This window comes from Trichechus manatus, unplaced genomic scaffold (assembly GCF_000243295.1).
Source record: "Trichechus manatus latirostris isolate Lorelei unplaced genomic scaffold, TriManLat1.0 scaffold00028, whole genome shotgun sequence".
NCBI classification, from domain to species: Eukaryota; Metazoa; Chordata; class Mammalia; order Sirenia; family Trichechidae; genus Trichechus; species Trichechus manatus.
The window spans coordinates 19,634,877-19,655,719 of NW_004443964.1; the positions used below are offsets into that span (position 1 = coordinate 19,634,877).

The following is a 20,843-nucleotide window of genomic DNA, read 5'->3' on the forward strand; positions in this document are numbered from 1 at the left end:
GGATCACTGAAGAGAGCCTCAAGACCTGCAAGGTTCTCATAGCTTTTATTATCCTGTATTTCCGGAGGCCCTTTCTCCCTCAGCTTTCATGACTCTTCAATATTCTGTTCCTCTTACCTCACTGACCCTGTTTCTTTTTTATCCACCTGACTTTAACTGTGGGTGTCTTTTTCCACTTTGGTGAGTTTACCCTTTAGCATGTCATCGACCACCATATTTAGGCAGAGAACCCTAAATCCTCTCTAGTCCAGATTGCTCACCCATTGGTAAATTCCATAACTTCAGTTGCCTCTGGACACCTCTGCTTGGTTTTACCACTGGTATCTGGAACTGAACATATTAATAATTAAAGATTTCTCCCCAAATCTTTGTATTGTCCCAATTTCCTGGACAATCATCTTGCCTGTTCCCCTGGTTTTGCGATCATAGAATTATTTAAAAATTTAGATCAATTTTTAAAAATTGTTCATCTTTGTGAATGGGAGAAAAATCAGGATATGCAGAGAAATGTAAGTCTTCCTCCCACCTGGTCCCCCAGGCACTCAGTTCCCCCCCTAGAAGGTAACCACTGTTATCAGATCTTAGAGTGATTTTGTATTCCTTCTTATAGTGGCTATATTTCAAGTCCTCTGTCTCAGAGATGTGTGCCCTTTTCTCTCCAGGCCTGATGACTTTATATTTGGTTGACTATATATATGTATATAAGTATTTATATGTGTATATGTTTACATACATGTATAAAATCCCTCCCTGTGGCTTTCGGGCCTCGAGTTTTCATCACATCGCTTCCTGGATGAAAAACCTACCGGGGTGGGGGGCAGGGGCTGGGGGTGATGGAGAAGAGGACCGAGAGGGGACTTAGGTAGGGGGTCAGAGTGGCAGACGGTTGGGAAGCTCGGCCAGGATTCCCTTAGCTTATTCTTCCCACCTCAGGCCCCTTTCCAGTCGCCTAGTCCAAACGCCTCGCCTCCAGTTTCCAAGAGCCGAGGCAGAGACAGAGACAGAGAGATACACAGAGACAGAGACTCGGAGGCACCAGCATCCCTCTCCCCCTTCCGTCCAGCCCCGCTGCTCTGACGGACACCCGCCATCAGCCAATGGCGCCCACGATATGTCCCGGAAGGCCCAATGAGAGACAGAGGAGGGCTGAAGATTCCCCGCCCCCACTTCTAGGCTTGGTTGAGCCGTGCAGGTAGGTCCGGGGCTGGGGGAGCCGCCGTTGGCACGGGTGCCCTGGGGGGTGGGGGCACGAGTGGGTAGGGGTGATGGTTGGGAAGGGGAGGCAGCCCCGACGGGGAGAGCCCGAGGAGGCGGCCTGGCCGGGAGGCGGGGAGCCAAGGGGCCCGGGGAGCGGGCGCCGCCGAGGGCCCTGGAAGCGGCTGGGCTGGGGGAGTGGGGACGCGTGTGTGGGGCACACGGACCCCTGCCCTGGGCCCACCCTCAGGACTGGGCCGCAGGTCGCCGGCCGAGTGACAAGGGGGCCTGGCTGTCCGGGGGACGGGCCGGAGCCGGAGCCAGGGGCGCCGAGCTGAGCCCGGGGCGCCAGGCCGAGCCGAGGTGGGACGGACCGACGCGGAGAGGAAGGGAAGCTGCATCCCGCGGGCCGCCCCTCCAGAAGCGAGCCGGGGCAACGGCTGCTGGGTTCCTCCACCCTGGGCCCACTCCTCCCTTTTGCCCCCGCCCCAACAATGGGAATGGGGCAGGAGGAGTCGCCCCACTGCGGGGAGGTGGGGGGGATTAGGTTTGGGACTAGGGTCCAAGGTGGGGGGAGGGGTGGGAACTCGGGCTCTCCCTTTTCTTTCCCCTCCTGGCTTCGGATATGGGGATCTTGGAGGGGCCTATTAAACACGCCCGAGACTTGGTTCAACAGTCAAACTCCACCTGCCCCCCCTCCAAAAAAAAAAAAAAAATTCGATGAGCGGTAAGGAAAGTGATGCCATGTCTTCAAATCTAGAGTGACAAACGCGTACCAGGAACAAATCCACTCCAGAGGCTTTTATTTTATTTTTTATTAAAAATGGGGTTACTTTCCTCTTTGATTTTTCGAAATGTGTTTTTAAGGAGGTGGATGCTGTCATTTTTGTCCCTACTCGGGCAAGCCTCCATTTTAAGCGAAGCAGTAACTGGTTAAGCTGGAATTACCTTCGGGCCTAGGACTTGAACAAGGATCCTACAAGAGGTCATTTAGTCCATCTTCTTGCTGCCAGGCAAACTTGTCTCCCTCCCACCCCCAAAATTAAGTTGTTTGGTCGGTTTTTTTAAAGATCTGTAGGGAAGAAGGGTCTTTTATTTGATTGTAGTTGTTTAGTCAAGAGTAGATTTTATTTTTCAGTAGAATCAGCTTTGAAACTTAAGCCTAATAAAACTTAGGACAATCAGAATGATCAGAAAGGTTTTAATTTACTAAATAAAGTGTGGCAAGGGGCTTTAAAAACAAACAACAACAACAAACACAAATCACCTTTCAATAGTGTTTATGAAGTGCCCTGGATGATCATTTTTCTCTCTGGGATTTTGGTTTTCTAATTCTTGATAGAAATAGCAAGAACAGCAAAATACGTTTTACTTACTCTCTTTATCTAGGATATGTTTATATATATAGATGGATACCCATGATAGATGCACATATACCTACACATTTGCGCTTTTCCAAAAGGAGACTGTTTTGTACATCTTTTTTAGGATGGTGAGGCAAATAATACTTCAAATCTCTGCCCTGGTAGCTTAAATTATTTGCTTATTCTTGGTTATTTTTTTTAGTCTAAACAAAAATTCTCTCTTTCAGATACCTTCTTGAAACAAAAAGTTTTCCTACCTGCTTATACTTGGTGACTCCACGGGAATTACTAAGACTCCCTTCTTGCTCATTTCTGAGTATTGTCTAAACTTCCTGACACTATGAATGCTATTTGGATGCCTCTTAAGGTAAGCCATGTTATTTTTTTCATTAATGGCCTCATTTATTTTTCTTTAGAATTGAGAACATTCTACTTCCTGAATTTGCTATTCAACTCTTTACCTGACACTCCTTTCCCCTCAAAAATTACTACTGTGTTTGCTTCCTAGGAACTGATTGGTTACTCCTTACTTTGTATTGCTACTGTTCTTGATTATTGGTGTTAAAATGTTAATGAAGTTCTCAGATTAGCTTCCATTGTAATGATTTGTTCAATTTTTTACTTTTAGTTATGATAACCCACATAGTTGTAAAATTCTGTTCCAATCCCGGTAGGATGGGTTGGCAATTCAGACATGGAGGTCCACTTTCAAACAGGTGCTTGAGAGTAATAGGTACTAGGGTGTGTCCCATTCTTGCAAATCAGTAGCTGATTCATGTGTTACAAAAGATGTGTGATTAACCATTTGTTTATTTTGAAACTTCATACAGTATATTAGAACATTCTAAGACATGCTGGTCTACGTGGACAGCTGTGTTGGAGAGCACTCCTTCTGTTCCCTAGTTTTCTGCATGAGATTTTATGCTGTTTTTCTAAACAGGTAGCATTTTGTGCCAAGTTTCATCTAGTGGGGTAAACGTCATTTGGACAGTGTGGACAAACTGGCCTTTAGATGAAGAAACTGTCGTTGGTGTGGTTGTTCTTCAGTGTCTCGCCTGCTTCCCACCCCTTGTGTATAGATGGCTAAAGTAGTCTCCATTAAGGCTAAGCAGAGGGCAGAGCTTAAGACGTGTGGGGAGGAAGTACTGAGAGAGAAAGATAAGGAGTGATGGAAGTCCTCACCAGTTTCCCCAGATGGCACAGGTTGCCTTACCTAGAGTTTGATGCTAGTACAGTTAAGATTGTTGTGTGTAATCTGCCTGTGGAATTCCAAGTTGATGTAGTAGATAAATTATAGGATAAGGCAGCCTCTGTATTCTAAATATTTGGACTTGTGGGAAATCTTTAGGTAATATAGACTGAGGTCTTATTTTCATTTATGTTCCAGCTGCTGTTGTTGGATAATGAGTGCTTATTAGTATGAAGGAAGCCAAAGTGGCACAGTTTTTCCAGCCATTCTTCCTGTAGAGTTAGAGGGTTTGCATGGGGAGCCCAGCCAGAAGTCCTGAACCATAGTAATTGGAGGACCTTACTATACAAGAATGATTCTCTTTGGTACCACGTGTTTAGAACCAGTACCTGGCAGCCTCTGTGCTCTTTGGGAAGCAGATGGGGATACCAATGGCTCCTAGTTCCCTGGAAACTCAAGGAAATTAGGATCAATATACGTATTGAATTTCATTTTAGTCACTTTGGTCTTAATTAACGTATTAGGTACACAAAGGCTTGCTTTTTTAAGATACATATGATGTTTGAGATTGTACATCTAAATCACTCTGAATTTGGGAGTGTTATAAATAATATAGTTCCATGGTTACCCTGAAGCTGTACCAAAGGCCTGCGGCGTGGCAGGAATACAAAACACAGGTAAATGCTTCATACTGTGTGAGTTACCACCTGTTAACTACTTACGAATTTAGTTATGTGACTGGCTTAATTTTATGTTCTCTACTATTAATCTTTTCATCAGTGAAAGACACCTGAGTTTAAACAAATTTTTTATTTGCTAATATTTTCCTCCTACTTTTATTACTTAAAAAAACTTCAAAATTATAATGTTTGATCTGGGCAGGGAAGAAAAGCACTTACTTTACGGGGGGAGGATAAACTTGAATTTGCAGGCTGGAGGATAAAAGGAGAGAAAAGGAATTTTATTCTCTTTCAATTGTGAAAATTGTTAAAACGTTTCTGAGATGTATTTTCAGATTGGAGCTATTTATTTTTAATTGAGAAGAAATGATAGGTTAATTAAAATGTATACTTTGGAGCCAAAATGTTCAGCTCTGTAGTCCTATGCTTTGCTTTTGATTTTCTTATTTCAGGATGAACTTTGTAGTTCTGTCAGGCATTACTTAAATGTTAGACCAGAGTGTGTGCTTGTTTCCATGCTTACAGCAAACAGTGCCTGTACTCATCCTCATTACAAACCAAAGTAGCAAAGGAAACATAAGTACTAAACATAAATACCAAAGGAAAAATAACTTCAAACGCAAAACTCCTCGGTTAAGGCACTCTTGTTGATTAGAAGTTCCCATGGAAAAGATTATTTATTCTTCTCTCTCTATATCATGGGTCTACATCTTTTTTAACCCTGAATATTGGCAGTCATGACTAAGCAATATCCTTGATGCTTCCAGGTCCAGTTTTCAGGGTTAGGGCATGGGTGAGATGGGAGAGGAGTGGGAGAAGAAGAAATGAAGATGGGGAGAAGCAGAGAAGAAGTGTATGGTCTTTGGTGTGTGACCTAGTACCACTAACAATTGTCTCAAGTCGCTTTGAGGGGCTGCTGGTTGCCTTGTGTGCTAGACTGAACTATGATGAAAGCAAGTCAAAAGTATTCTTGACAAGCAAGAGGACAGAATTAAAATATAATTCTATATGATATGGAAAGATCTCCAAGCTATACAGTTAAGTGATGCAGAATAGTGTGTATGATGTTACCTTTTGTGTTTAAAAAAAAAAGGAGAAAAAGAGAATTTTTATTGTCTTGTCTATGCTTTAAACAAACAAACAAAAAATCTTAGAAGAATAACAAGAAAATGGGAACATTGGTTACCTGTTAAGTCTAGGAAATGGACAGGTAGAGGACAGGACAGGCTGGGAGGGAGACTTCTCACTATATTATTATGTCTTTTTATACTGTCTGCTGTTTGTATCATGTGACTATTATCCTTTCAAAAAATTAAATACAAAATTTAAAAAGATAATACAATAAAAATTTGGAAATAGCATCTCAGTCCATACATCTTTTTTTCTTGTGTGTCTGGGAGGGACATGTACACAAAGAGTCCCATAATCTGGGACCCATGTTCTCTTGGGATCTTGAAAAATTTTGAATTTGTACCTGTATATTTCTAGTATTGAACTGCAAGGTCAGGCATTCAAAAATTTTATTTGCTCTTAAAGTTTTGGTAGAAAAATATCTTCATTGTTCATTCCTTCAAGTTGTCAAATAACTACACTATCGCATTCTTGGCTGTGTGATCTTGGCTGATTTTCTTAATCTCTCTGAGATGCAGGGTCCTCTTTTGTACTGGAAATAATAACACTTAATTGGAGGATTGTTAATGTGCATTATATCTATAAAGAGCTTAGTGTCGTGCCTGGCTTAGTGAACTACTACTGTTAGTATAATTATTACTATTAGTAATAGTTCCTCATAGCCTAGTGTTAAGAGTGTACGCTCTAGCTGTATGATGTTGGAGAAGTTTCGTAATCACTTATAGCCTTGGTATCCTCACCTGTAAAAAGAGTATAGTTATAGTACTTAGCTCCTAGGGTAGACTGTGTAAGGATTAAATGACCTTATTGATGCAAAGTGCATAGAACAATCCTGGAAAGTAGTACATGCTCAGTAAACGTGAGCTGCTGATTTTCTTTTTGACACCCAGTAGCCTTCCTTTTGAGCCCCACAGACTTATGTCACTCAGCATGGATGGTAGACCACAACACCTATACATAAGAAAATGAAAATTTGGGTACAAATTGGTAACATGACTTAAAGAGTCAGATTATCTCTTTAGGCTTCTTACGCATTTATCTTTAATATGTATAGATTTCTGGTGGCACAGTGGTTAAGAACTACAGCTGCTAACCAAAAGGTTGGCAGTTTTAATCTACCAGCTGCTCCTTGGAAATCCTTTGGGGCAGTTCTACTCTGTCCTATGGGGGTTGCTATGAGTCCAAATCCACTCAACGGCAGCGGGTTTGTTTTTATATGTATATATGTACACACATATATTTGAAACTTGAAACTTTAGAAGGTAAGATTATTTTTATTTTCTAATTTTTAGCTACCGTAGTAAAATTCTCTTCTGAAAAATTAAGGTTAAGATACAGTCTTGGTCTCCATGTCTCATCCTTTGTGAGGACTGATGAAACCTTGGGGTCTCCTGGATCTGTGAGAATTAGGCCCTGGTGTCTGTCTCTAGGGGTTTGGGAGGTAAGAACACCTAATATATGGGATTAACACCCTCCTCCCCATGTGAATAAAGAGATGTTTTATATTCAGTTGGATGCCATATATGAAGGAGTTGGCATGGTTATTCCCCAACACTTTGCTTCAAACTGTCGTTTTTGGGGTAGACAGCATGGACCACCCCAGAAATAGCAAGACCTTGAGGAAGTTCCCCTCCTGCCTTGGGTGATTTGGCCAGCTCTCTGTTTCCATTCCCGTTTTGGTGGCTCCTGTTTGCCTTTAGGGTAAAGTTCAAACTTTTTAACATAGAATATCTTTTCTGTTTTGGTTTTAAACCTTATTTTTCACCATTGGCCTGTATGGACCTTTGTTTGATAGTTTCCTAAAGTCGGGTGTTAAGACTTTAAAAAGTTACCATTTAGGTGAAAATATTTCTAAAAGGTATTACATGATTCCCTGCCTCCTTAAAGAAACATCCTGTAAAAATTTTACCTTTTAATAATAATTCAAAATTATTGAAGATCCTCATTATACCCATTAGTTACTGTACTGTACTGAATATAATGTGCCTTTCGAGCCCTGGTGGCACAGTGGTTAAGAGCTCAGTTGCTAACCAAAAAGTCAGCAGTTCAAATCCACTAGCCACTCCTTGGAAACCCTGTGGGGCAGTTCTACTCTGTCTACAGGGTTGCTATCAGTTGGCAACAGGTTTTTTTTTGTTTGTTTGTTTAGCGACTGTACACATGTATTAGTGGATAGTATGTACCTATCACATACTGTTGGGCTTTTGTCTGTATTCTTTGTCTGTTATTACCTACTTGGATGATCTCCTGCCTTAGTATCAGGCTGTTACTGTCCTTGTTCCAGCCTCCGTCGGCTCTCCCTTCTATTTTAATGCTTTCTTTTTGTAGACTAAGATACCAGCATATGCAAGCTAGATATAAGCTACGGAGCCCTGGTGGTGCAGTAAGTAAAGCGCTTAGCTCTGAACCAAAAGGTCGGCGGTTCGGACACACCAGCCACTCTGTGGGAGAAATATGTGGCAGTCTGCTTCTGTAAAGATACAAGCTTGTACAAACTATTTGCCAGAATAAATAGACCTTTAGTAATGGCTGGAGGGACTTGTACAATGCAAAATGACGTGTCCTTGCTTGTGTGCATGTTGTGGAGAGGAAGGGTCCATTGCTTTCAAAAGATTTTTTACAGTTGTCTGGGACTGCCAGAGATAAACAGGTGTTATGAAATTGTTTTGTCAGTTGTCATCAGAAGCTTGTTCCCAAATTCCTTTTCCTATCTCCCTATCCTGAAGTGAAGGAGTTGGTCATGTTTGGTAATTGGACTGTGGGAAGAGGGCCTTTCAACTAGGCTAGAGAGAGTGCAGACCAAGCCAAGCTTAGCAGCAGAGTGGCGGTGGTGGTGGTGGAGGGATAGAGTGGGTGCGGGATCAGGTAACAGACAGGAAGAGCCAACTCTGGGCATTGTTGGCTGGTTTGCTCCAGAGAATAAAGGGAATAGCCATAGTAAGTTCTGGAGGCTCAGAGAATATATTCAGATGCTACATTTGAAGAAATTGAAAAAAAAAAAATCTTTTGAAAAAATCTTTTTTTATGCTGAAAAATCTAGTGATTTTAGATTTTGCTAGATTTTTTTTTTCTTCCTTAGAAACATCTTATGAAATTTTTGCAACCTAGATCATAATGATGGTGGCAGTGGCCCTTCTGGCCTCTTGTCTTCATTTTTGGAGAGGTGTTGTAGCATAGGAATTTAGAACGTGGATTCTGGAGCCAAATTCCTGGATTCAAATTCCAGCTCTGTCACTTACGTGTAACCTTGGGAAAATCATTTAACCTCTTCATGCTTCAGTTATCTCATCTGTAAAATGGGGAAGATATAGCACCTACCTCCTAGGGCTATTGTGAGGAGGAAATGAGTTAATACATGTGAAGCAGGTAGAAGACTGACTGGCAAAGAGTAAAATGTGATACGAGTGCTTGCTAGTTCCATCATCATCGTCATCTCTGGCTTCACTTTCTTGGTTATTTTCACAGACTTTCTTCCTTTTTCACCCTTAGAACATCAGTATTTGCCCTGCTTTGGCCCTCTCTCCTCTCACCTGTGCATTCCTAGGGGACATCATTTAATTTTGTGCCTCACTTGGCATCTGTATGCCCGTGATTTTCAAATGTGTTTTTTCTAGCTCTGAATGGTCTTCTGATCTCCAATCCCATGTACACAACTGCCCTCCTGGACATCTCCACTTGGATGTCCCATGGGCATTTCAAAATGATCTCATCATGTACTTCCCAAGTCCCACCTCCTCCTGTTTTCATATCCCAGTGAGTGACACTGTCTCCCACTCAGTCACTCAAGTCAGGGACTCAGGAGGCCCTTGGATTTCTTTTTGTCCTGTGTTAGTCACCACGTTCTTGAGATCCTAGCTCATAATGTTCCCCTAGTCACATTCACATCTCCCTTCTGAGTTCAACTCTTCATCACCCTCTGCCTGCATGACTTTCAGTCACTTTCTAATCGTTCTCCTTGCCTGCCTTCTGTCTTTCAAGTTGCTGCCAGAGTGATCGTTGTAAAATGTAGATCTCATCATATGATCGAACCCCCCTCCCCGACAGAGGACCTAGTTTTCAGGATAAAGTTCAAACACCTTTGTCAAGTGCCCAAGCTCTTGGTGATGTGGGCCCTGCCATATCATCTCCTCCACTCCTTCCTGAGCACCCTGCAGTCAACGGTGCTGAACTGCTTGCAGTTCCTTCTGCGCACCCTGTTCCTTGCCTCTGGGCCTTTCCTCAGTTGCCTTTGCTTAAAACGGCCTCCACCCTGTTCTGGAAGCTTACTCTCCCTAGTTCTTTAATAACAGTGATGATAATAACAGATGATAATGACAGAAACAACACTAGCTGACATTGAGTGCTTCCTACCTGCTCAGGCATTGTTTGCGTGTGTGTGTGTGTGTGTCTGTCTGTCTGTCTGTCTGTGTCTGTGTATGCACGTGCACCTAGCACTTCTTCTATTGTGCAATGATTGTTGGTTTGCTTCTCTTACCCCAGCTACTCTCTCAGTTCCTTACATTAGGGGCTGTGTCTTGTCTTTTATCTTCACTGCTTGCTATACGATGGCACTTAGTAAACATGTGTTGAATGAATGGCCAAAGGACTGCATTGCCCAACTTGTGAAATGCATCTTTAGGAGGGTACCAGGGGAAAAGCTGAGTTAGTCACATGGATCTGCCAATCCTGGCCCTATGCTTTAAAGCTGTGGAACCCAACCTGATAAGTGTGAGCAGTTTTGGAATAAGGATTACCAAGAGGTGGTGGTGGTGGTGGTGGTTTTTAAAAAATCTTCCATTGAATCCTAAAGGACACAGATTTTTTGTTTTCTTATTTTTGCTTTTGAAAAAGAAAAGCAGTTTGCTGACAACCCAGTGTCATCTGGTAGCTAGAATGTTTTTACACTATTAGAACAAAGTATAGGGAAGTGAATAGTATTTAAGCATTTGTGATGTACCAACCAGGTAATATATGTGTCAGAGAACTGATTATAATTTTAGAATTCTTTGTGACATTAGTCCTTGCACATTAATGAAAAGGTGTCTTCTCCTCCCTTCTCCATAATAGCTATAATAAATATGAGTTTAGACACATAATCTTTTCTCTTTTATCACTATGTGTAAATTGTGTTTATAGCAATAGCCCAGAAGATGAGCAAGTTTTTAACTGTAGCCCATAGGTTTTTATCTGGTGCTTAATCATGGTGGTAATTTTTTGGCCAGCAGGGGGAGCTGAAGTCACTAATTTGTGACTCTATCTCAACTGGCTTTCAAAAGTTTGTCAAAGCCAAGAGAAAGTAAGAAAAGCATTATTGACAAAGATCAGAGTTCACAAAGGTGAAATACAAACTACCAAGAGGCATATCCAGGAGAAACATTTCTATTCTCACAAGTAATCAAAGGAATGCAGATTAAAATGAGATACTTTTTAATTTTTTTTCTTTTTCCAACCTATTCAATTGGGGGCAATCTCCAAAACCGCTAGAGGAAGTGTACACTGGGCCCAGGTTTTCTGGAATTTATTTTGGCAACAAATATGAGCAAACCTAAAAATGTCCTTTAACTCAGCAACTCCACTTCTAGGAATTTATCCTAAGAGGGGGAAATCGGAGATGTATAGGAAGATTTGCAAACAAAGACATTCATTGTAGCATTATTTATACTAGCGAGAAGTGTAAATGAACCTTAATGAGCAGCATGATTAATGGTTAAATAGATTATGGTCTATTTAAGGCCACCCTTAAATATAGCCATATAATATTTTTGAAGAACTTTTTAATGTTTTTGAATTTTAAATATATGATAAATGAAAAATTCAGGATACAGAGCTATATAGGGAGGATTCTAAATGTATAAAAGCTTATGTATATCACACGTATGTAGATAAAAGAATGGAAGGAACTATATCAACAAGCCTCACTGAGTCTGTCAGTCAAGGATCCATCCAGCTAATTGTCTTGTCTCTAAGTTTGCACCAATAGATGTGTTGAGATGAGACATGGTTATCTTATAACATGTTAATCTCAGAAATTTAGGGCCTCACTTCTGTCATCTGATGTCCCATAATGGACTTAATATAAATTTAACTAAGCACTTGTTGAACCTGTTTTTAACTCTAAACACCTCTTGGTGATAACTTATTCTACAAGTTTCTCTTTGTCTATTGTGGAAAGAAATACTCTACCTTTTCAAGCTTAAAAGTTTAATGTATTGTCCTTAGATTAGAACATAAATTACCATGTGAATAAATTAGTACCATATTGATACAGTTTCTGATTTTGATCGTATTGCCCTTGACTTTCATGTTTCTCAGTTGAAGATGGTTGATTTTTTTTTTATTGTACTTCAGGTGAAGGCTTACAGAACAAATAGTTTCTCATGAAACAGTAGTACACATATTGTTTTATGACATTGGTTAACAACCCCACAACATGTCAACCCTCTAACTTCTCAACCTTCTTTTTTTTTTTTTTGGTGAAAATACACATAGCCAAAGATACACCATTTCAAAAATTTCTACATGCACAGTTCAGTGACATTGACTACGCTCTTCCAATTGTGCCGTTATTCTCACTTAAGATGAAGGCTTACAGAACCAAATAGTTTCTCATTTAACGTTTACTACAAATGTTGCTCTATGACAATGGTTAACAATCTCACAACACATCAACAATATCCTTACTCAACCTTGGGTTCCCTATCACCAGCTTCCTTGTCCCCTTCTGCCTTCTGGCCCTTGTCACTGGACTGCTGTACCTCCTTAGTCTCATTTGGTGTTACGGGGCTGTCCACTCCCAGGCTGAACGGTGAACCTTGGAGATAACTTCACCACTGAGCTAAAAGGATGTCTGGGGGCCATACTCTCGGGGTTTTTCCAGTCTCCTTTAGGCCAGTAAATCTGGTCTTTTTTTTTTTTTGTGAGTTAGAATTATGTTCTACATCCTTCTCCAGCTCTGTCCAGAATCCTCTGTTGTGATCCTGGTCAGAGCAGTCAGTGGTGGTCACCGGGCACCATCTAGCTGTACTGGACTCAGTCCGGTGGAGGCCTTGGTAGCTGTGGACAATTAGTCCTTCGGACTAATCTTTTCCTTGTATCCTGTTCTCTTCATTCTCCCTTAATCCTGAAGGGATGAGACCAGTGGAGTATCTCAGATGGCCGCTCACCGGCTTTTAAGACCCCGGACACTACTCACCAAGGTGGAATGTAGAACATTGTCTTTATAAGCTGTGTCATGCCAATTGTGCTAGATGTTCCCCGAGACCATGGTCCCTACAGCCCTATGCCCAGCAATTCAGTCCCACAGGGAGTTTGGATGTGTCTATGGGGCTTCCATGACCTTTTCTTGTACAAGTTGTGCTAGTTTCCCCTGTATTGTGTACTGTCTCACCCTTCACACAAGATACCACTTATCTATTGCCTATTTAGTATTTGCCCCCCACCCCTCCCATCCGTTGTAACCAACAAAGATTGTTACATTTTGTGTGTGAACTTTTTCATGGGTTTTTACAATAGAGGTCTCATACAATGTTTGTCCTTTTGTGATTGACTTATTTCACTCAGCATAATGTCCTCCAGTTTCATCCATGTTGTGAGGTGGTTCACAGATTCATTGTTGTTCTTTCTCGTTGCATAGTACTCCATTGTGTGTATGTACCATAGTTTATCCATTCATCTGTTGATGGGCAGAAGATGCTTGATTTTTAAGTTTAATCTCCAACAAAACCTCCTTCAACCTCTTAGTCATTCCGTTTGCACTTCTCTGGATCTTTGTCAGCATTGCTTTGCCTTTCTGAATTTATGCTAACCAATCAGAACTGCATTTTAGACATAACTAAACTCTGATTTGGTAGAAGGATAGGACAACATGTTCTATTTACAGTCTTCCTTGTTGTTGCCAATATAATTTTTTTTCTTTTTCTTTTGCATAGAACATTACATTGTCTACAGTGAACATTCTATAATCATTCAAAAATTCCTTTCTTGTCTGGAAGCCATGAGTCTTTTAAGTACAGCTTAGATATTTTCCTGTCACGGCCTTATTTTTCATTTGTCCATGCTGTAACATACCTGTCATTTACCTGCCCATAATATTTTAGCCTCTCAGTGCGCTCTGAGAAGTAATACAGGGCTGCTGTTGTTGTTAGTTGCTGTTGTGTTGGCTCCAATTCATGGCGACCTTAAGTAAAACAGAATGAAACGTTGCCTAGTCCTTTAAGATCATTGGTATGTTTGAGCCTTTGTTGTGGCTGTTGTGCCAGTTCATTTCATGGAGGGTTTCCCTCATTTTCATTGACCCTTTGCTTTACCAGACATGATATCCTTTTCTAGTGATTGGTCTTTCCTGATGACGTGCCCAAAGCAAGCAAGAGGAAGCCTCGCCATCCTTGCTTGATGAGCATTCCGGTTGTATTTCTTCTGAGACTGATTCGTTCGTTCTTCTGGCAGTACATGGTATATTCTGTATTCTTCGCCAACACCGTAATTTGAATGCATCAGTTCTTTTGTCTTCCTTTTTCATTGTCCAGGTTTCGTGTGCATATGAGGCGATTGAAAATACCATGGCTTGGGTCAGGCACACCTTAGTCATCAAAGTGACATCTTTGCTTTTTAAAGTCCAGGATAAGAATCCCCCTTTTAGTTAGGTCTGATGGTTAGAAAGCTTAATCTTATGTTGAGTGGAAATGTGCGCCTTTGGAGTTTCCATTTTGGGTCTAATTTTGTCTACACAGGAACTGCCTAGAGCAAGTCTAATGTCTCTTCTGCTGGACCGCCCTTCAGATATTTGAAGACAACTTTCATGCTTGGCAAAGTATGCTCTAAACTGAAAAGAAAATCCCAATTTTTGCAAATGTTTCTCATTTGATACACTTAAAAATCCTGTCTGTGTCTCAGTTCCCTTATTTTTCCAATTAATGTGGTATTTTACTATGAAGAAGATTGCCATTCCATCTGCAAAGTGGGGAATTCTCCCTATATCTTTTTTTTCCTTTTTTATTTTTATTTTGTTGTTGAGAATATAGATAGCAAAACATACACCAATTCAACTGTTTCTACATGTACAATTCAGTGACATTGATTACACTCTTCAAGTTGTGCAACCATTTTCACCCTCCTTTTCTGAGTTGTTCCTCTTCTATTAACATCAACTCACTGCCCCCTAAACTTCCTATTTGATCTTTTGAGTTGCTGTGGTCACTTTGATCTCATATAAACCAAATGAAAAACCACACCCCTTGCTGTCGAGTCGATTCCAACTCATAGCCACCCTATAGGACAAAGTAGTACTGCTCCCATAGGGTTTCCAAGGAGTGGCTGGTGGATTCAAACTGCCAACTTTTTGGTTAGCAGCCGAGCTCTTAACCACTCTGCCACCAGGGCTCCTTGATCCTGTATAGATAGTTCTTAAAAAGACCGTGATGCTAAAGGCAGACTTTTTTTTTTTTTTCTTTTTTACTAGTTAAGCTAAAGTATTGTGTGGTTTTACTCTCTATATCTTTTACATAATTTATTAAAAATGTTAAATATAGCATTACCAAAACATTACCTAAGATCAATCTTATGCTTATTTGTCTTCATCTGGGGAAGTGTATGAACATCCACCCATACTTTTTTTTGTTTCTAACCACACACTATCTATGGCAAATGTCCTCAAGTCTATGATCACTCAAGGTTTTTTTTATAGCCTTTTGTTTAGAATCTTACCAAGACTTTTATGAAAGCCCACATAAATTATATTCATGTATGTACTTTTTCCTAGAGAATTTGGGTAAACTGTTCTGGTGTGGTTTCATCTTTTAGAAGCCATGCTATGCTGTCTTTTCCGCAGACAATTATTCATGCTGATATGTCTTTTGATCTCATCCTCTATTACAGATTTGCCATTTAGGCTGATATGAGGCTTTCAGCCAGAGCCCTTCTCTTGAGTAGATGGGAGTAGATTGATAGCATTTTTTTGTTCAGCAAACATTTATTGAGTGCCTAAATGTGCCAGGAGTTTAGCAAGGGACTGGGTAAATGTTGGTAAAGGAAACAGACATGCACTCTGTCCTCTTGGGACTTACAGAAGGTTGTTCCTCGAATGACTGAATGACCGTCAGCTTGTGTGTTCTGCCCTGCCATCTTACGTTTAAATTCTTTTAAAATGCAAAGGAAATATTTTGGGACCCTATGATTAGATTATCTGACAACAGACATATCAGTTTAGAAGCATCTTGTTTGTTCAATGGTGAGTTTGTTTGACTATCAGTGATACGTGTAAGTTAAAAAGTAATTTAGAGATAGTCCCCCCCACACCTCATCTTCCTCAGTAAAATTAAAGCAAATAAAAGATCTATCAGTTGTCTTCCTTTTGCCACTGTTTATACCCTGTTTATCAAGGGGTCTATCCAGTCTGTGTTTGGCTTCTGGCTTTTTATATATTTAAACCACCTCTTAGTGGCTTTGCATTTTTTTGCAAGATTGTAATTGGTGTTTTGTTTACGTTATAGCCTTAATGTTCCTGATCTGCTCCATTTATAGTCTTTTATTGCTTTCCCTCCTTTGTGTTGTCTTTCTATTTTGAGAAAAGTTGTTTTCCTCCCTTCTCCCTTCTCTTACCATGGCTTTCTTTGCTTTGATACTTAGCAATTTAAAATTTTGGGTTGAGCACCTGATTTTTTTGATCTCTTGCTTTCAGTAAGGTATTTAAAGTCCATCTCTGTGCTTTGTGTTGATTTGCTTTTTAAATTAAATTTTAATTTTATCTATCTAAAGTTGATTTTTTTTTCTAAAATTGGGTAAACATATAATACATTTTTAGTTTTTCCTGACTGTAGAAAGTTTTGGTTAAATGTGTTTTGATCTCCATTACCAGTAGGTCATACATGCCAGTTTCTGAATATGATTTAGAACCAAGTTCTGTATGTATGTCTTAGTAGGTTCTGATTTCTCTGGAAAAAGTATTTATTGTATTCTTTACAAATTTTTATCATTTCCTTCACAAAGAACTTGTGTGTTGTTAAACATAGATTGTTGAATCCCACATTATTATTATTATTGACTTTTTAGGTTTCTTAGTCACTGAACTTTAGAGTTGAACCTTTGATTTAAGGTAGTCCAGTTCTCTTGTTTTCTACATGAAGAAACTGAGAGCAGTGAAGTCATTTGCCTAAAGTTCCATAGCTACGTAGTGGCAGAGCTGGAGCTAGAATGCCAGTCCAGCATTAATGACATCAGTGTAATGATTCCTGAGGGACAGACTTGTGCTAATCACATTTGTATTAGACCATGTGTTGATTTACAGGGGAAAAATTAAACCGATCAATCTGGCTGGGAAATGAGTTGATTGACTAGCATATTCTGCCCTGGTCAGCACTTAGGGCATCCTCTTTATACCTGGACAGTGCTGAGCATGATAATGCCAAGTTTTTCTCTTTGAACTACCCTTCTGTAGATGCTGACCCTCTGTTAAAATATTCTTCACGCGAAGTATAATACTGTTGCTTTTGTTTAAGCTTTTAAAATTGTAATACATTTCAGTCCTGTCTCCCTGAAAGTAACCCTTCCAGTAATGAGATTTTGTGTTCTTTAAACTCCCTACTCACTAACTGATAATGTCTTAGCTTGTATCATTCCTACAGATGGCTAACTGGATTGGTCATGTGTTGGGGCTTCCTAATTTCATTCTCACATAGAGTAATTTAGAGTAACCTGAGATGAGTTTGAAGGGAACCTAATTTCTGCTTCCATATACTGTTGGCAAGAGTCCCTGGGTGGTGCAGGTGGTTAAGTGCTGGGCTACTAACCAAAAGGTTGGTGGTTCAGACCCACCCAGAGGCACCTCGGAAGTAAGGCCTGGCAATTCGTTTCAAAAAGGTCACAGCCTTGAAACCCCATGAGGTGCAGTTCTGCTCTGCACACATGGGTCGCCATGAGTCAGAATTGACAGCAACTCACAAGAACAACATACTGTTGGCATTGAGTTTGCAATTATAACATGAAGGCAAATTAGTGCTCAGAGGTAGTCTCTCAAGGGGAAACAAATGGGAAAGTTATCAGCTGCCTCCTGACTATTCTCACAAGTGGATCAACAATATTTTTGCAAAGTGAAATTGTTCAGAAAGCAGGTGTTATTTTGGGTTCATCTTTTTTTTCCCCTAACTTTATTGAGCTATATTTCACATATCATAAAATTAACCCACTTAAAATGTACAATTAAGTGATTTTTAGTATATTCCCAGAGTTGGGCATCCATCACAATCTAATTTTAGAACACTTCATCACCTCTAAAAGAAACCCTGCCACTTCCCAATCCCTTCCCACCCTCCCCAACCCCTGACAACCACTAATCTACTTTTTCTGTCTCTGTGGATTTGCCTATTCTGGACATTTCATAAAAATGGAATTATATAATATATGGCCTTTTGTGTCTAGCTTCTTCACTTAGCATAATATTTTCAAGGTTTATCCATGTTGTAGCATGTATCAGTACTTCTTCCTTTTTTTGGTTGAATAATATTCGCTTGTATGGAGGCCCTGGTGGCCCAGTGGTTAAGAGCTCGGCTACTAACCAAAAGGTCAGCAGTTTGAATCTACCAGCTGCTCCTTGTAAACCCTATGGGGCAGTTCTGCTCTGTCCGGTAGAGTGGCTATGAGTCAGAATTAACTTGATGGCAACAGGTTATGGGTTTTATGGATAATAACACATTTTGTCTATCCATTCATTAGTTAATGGACATTTGGATTGTTTCTCCCTTTTGGCTATTATGAATAATGCTACTATGAACATTTGTGTACAAGTTTTTGTGTGGACATATGTTTTCATTTCTCTTGAGTATGTATCCAGGAGTAGTGGAATTGTTAGGTAGTATGATAACACTGTTGAACTCTGTGAAGAACTGACAAACTGTTTTTCAAAGCTACTGCACCATTTTACATTCCTACCAGCAATGTAGGAGGGTTGTGATTTCTCCACATCTTCGCCATTTGTCTTTTTGCTTATAGCCATCCCAGGGGATGTGAAGTAGTATCACACTGTTGTTTTGATTTGCATTTCTTTGATGACTCATGATGTTGAATGTCTTTTCATGTGCTTATTGACTATTTGTATATTTTCTTTGAAGAATGTCTATTCAAATCCTTTACCCATTTTAAAATAGGATCATTTGTCTTTTGATTGTTGAGTTGTAACAGTCTTTTGTATATTCTGGATACAAGTCTCTTGTCAGATATATATTTTCTTCCATTCTGTGTGTTATGTTTTCACTTTTTTTTTTATTATTGTACTTTAAGTGAAAGTTTACAATTCAAGTTAGTCTCTCATACAAAAATTTATACATACATTGTTATGTGATCCTAATTGCTCTCACTATACTGTGACAGCACATTCCTCCTTTCCACCCCTGATTTCCTGTGTCTATTCAACCAGCTCCTGACCCTCTCTGCCTTCTCATCTCACCTCCGGACAAGAGCTGCTCATTTAGTCTCATGTATGTACTTGAGCTAAGAAACACATTCTTCAGGAGTATCATTTTATGTCCCATAGTCCAGTCTAATCTTTGTCTGAAGAGTTGGCCTCTGGCATGGTTTTAGTGCTGAGTTGACAGAGAGTCCGGGGGCTATGCTTTCTGGGGTTCCTCCAGTCTCAGTCAGACCATTAAGTCTGGTCTTTTGACTAGAATTTGAGTTCTGTACCCCATTTTTCTCCTGCTCCATCAGGGACTCTCTGTTGTGTTCCCTGTCAGGACGGTCATTGGTGGTAGCCAGGCACCATCTAGTTCTTCTGGTCTCAGGCTGATGCAGTCCCTGGTTTATGTGGCCCTCTCTGTCTCTTGGGCTGATACTTTCCTTGTGTTTTCACTTTCTTGATGGTGTCCTTTAATGCACAAATTAAAACAAAAAAATTGATGAAGTCTGATTTATCTGCTTTTTCTTTTGTCACTTGTGCTTTTGGTAACATATATTAAAAACCATTGCCCAACCCAAAGTAATAAGATTTACTCCTGTTTTTTTCTAGGAGTTTTATAGTTTTAGCTCTTACATATAGGTCTGTGATCCATTTTGAGTTAATTTTTGTGTATGGCAGATAAAGGTGTCCAACTTCATTCTATTGCATGTAAATACTATGTAGTCCCAAATCATTTGTTGAAAATATTTCTTTCCATTCTTTCCCCAGTTAAATGGTTTTGGCACCATTGTAAAAAATCAATTGACTGTAAATGTGAGGGTTTATTTCTAGACTCTCGATCTATTCTATTGATCTATATATATGTCTGTCCTTATGCCACTACCTTGCCTATCTTGATTACTATAATTTTAAATTAAATTTTGAAACAGGAAATGTGAATCCTCCAACTTTGTTCTTCTTTTTCAAGATTGTTTTGGCTATTCTGGGACTGCATTGGATATGTAGATCAGTTTGGGGAGTGTTGCCATCTTATAATGTTAACCACAACAACAAAAACATAATGTTAGGTCTTCTGATCCATGAACATGGGATATTTTTCCATTTAATTAGGGCATCTTTAATTTCTTTTGACAATTTTCATAGTTTTCAGAATATTTTTTTTAAATATTTATTTTTTGTGAAAATACACACAGCAGATCATTCACCCATTCAACGAGTATAAATTTTGCACTTGTTTTGTTAAATTTATTTTCAAATATTTTCTTTTTTTTATTGTACTTTAGATGAAGGTTTACAGAGCAAATTAGTTTCTCATTAAACAACTAATACACATATTGTTTTGTGACATTGGTTGCCAACCCCATGACATGTCATCACTCTCCCCTTCTCGACCTTGTGTTCCCAGTTACCATCTTTCCTGTCTCCACCTGCCTTCTCGTCCTTGCCTCTGGGCTGGTGTGCCTATTTAGTCTCATTTTGTTTTATGGGCCTGTCTAGTCTTTGGCTGAAGGGTAACCTCAGGAGTGACTTCATTACTAAGCTATAAGGGTGTCTGAGGGCTATACTCTTGGGGTGTCTCCAGTCTCTGTCAGTCGAGTAAGTCTAGTCTTTTTTTTTTTTTTTTGGTGAGATAGAATTTTGTTCTACATTTTTCTCCAGCTCTGTCTGGAACCCTCTATTGTGATCCCTGTCAGAGCAGTTGATGGTGGTAGCTGGGCACCATCTAGTTGTGCTGGACACAGTCTGGTGGAGGCTGTGGTAGTTGTGGTTCATTAGTTAAGTACTTTATTTTTTTGATGCTATTGTAAATGGAATTGCTTTTCTTAATTTCATTTTTAGATTGTTCATTGCAAGTGTATAGAAATACAGTTGATTTTTGTATATTGATCTTGTATCTGATAACCTTGGTGAACTCACTTGTT

General features: G+C 39.9%; 1 protein-coding gene across 1 annotated transcript in view; it reads left to right on the forward strand.

Annotated features, from left to right (window-relative positions):
* The first annotated feature begins 1,161 nt into the window (after window positions 1–1,161).
* KANSL1 (KAT8 regulatory NSL complex subunit 1) overlaps window positions 1,162–20,843 on the forward strand; it is a 184,066-nt gene continuing 164,384 nt past the window's right edge. The window contains exons 1-2 of the mRNA XM_004374250.2: window positions 1,162–1,192; window positions 2,786–2,925. The gene's annotated coding sequence lies outside the window, so the exon portion shown is untranslated. The remainder of the gene's footprint in view (window positions 1,193–2,785; window positions 2,926–20,843) is intronic.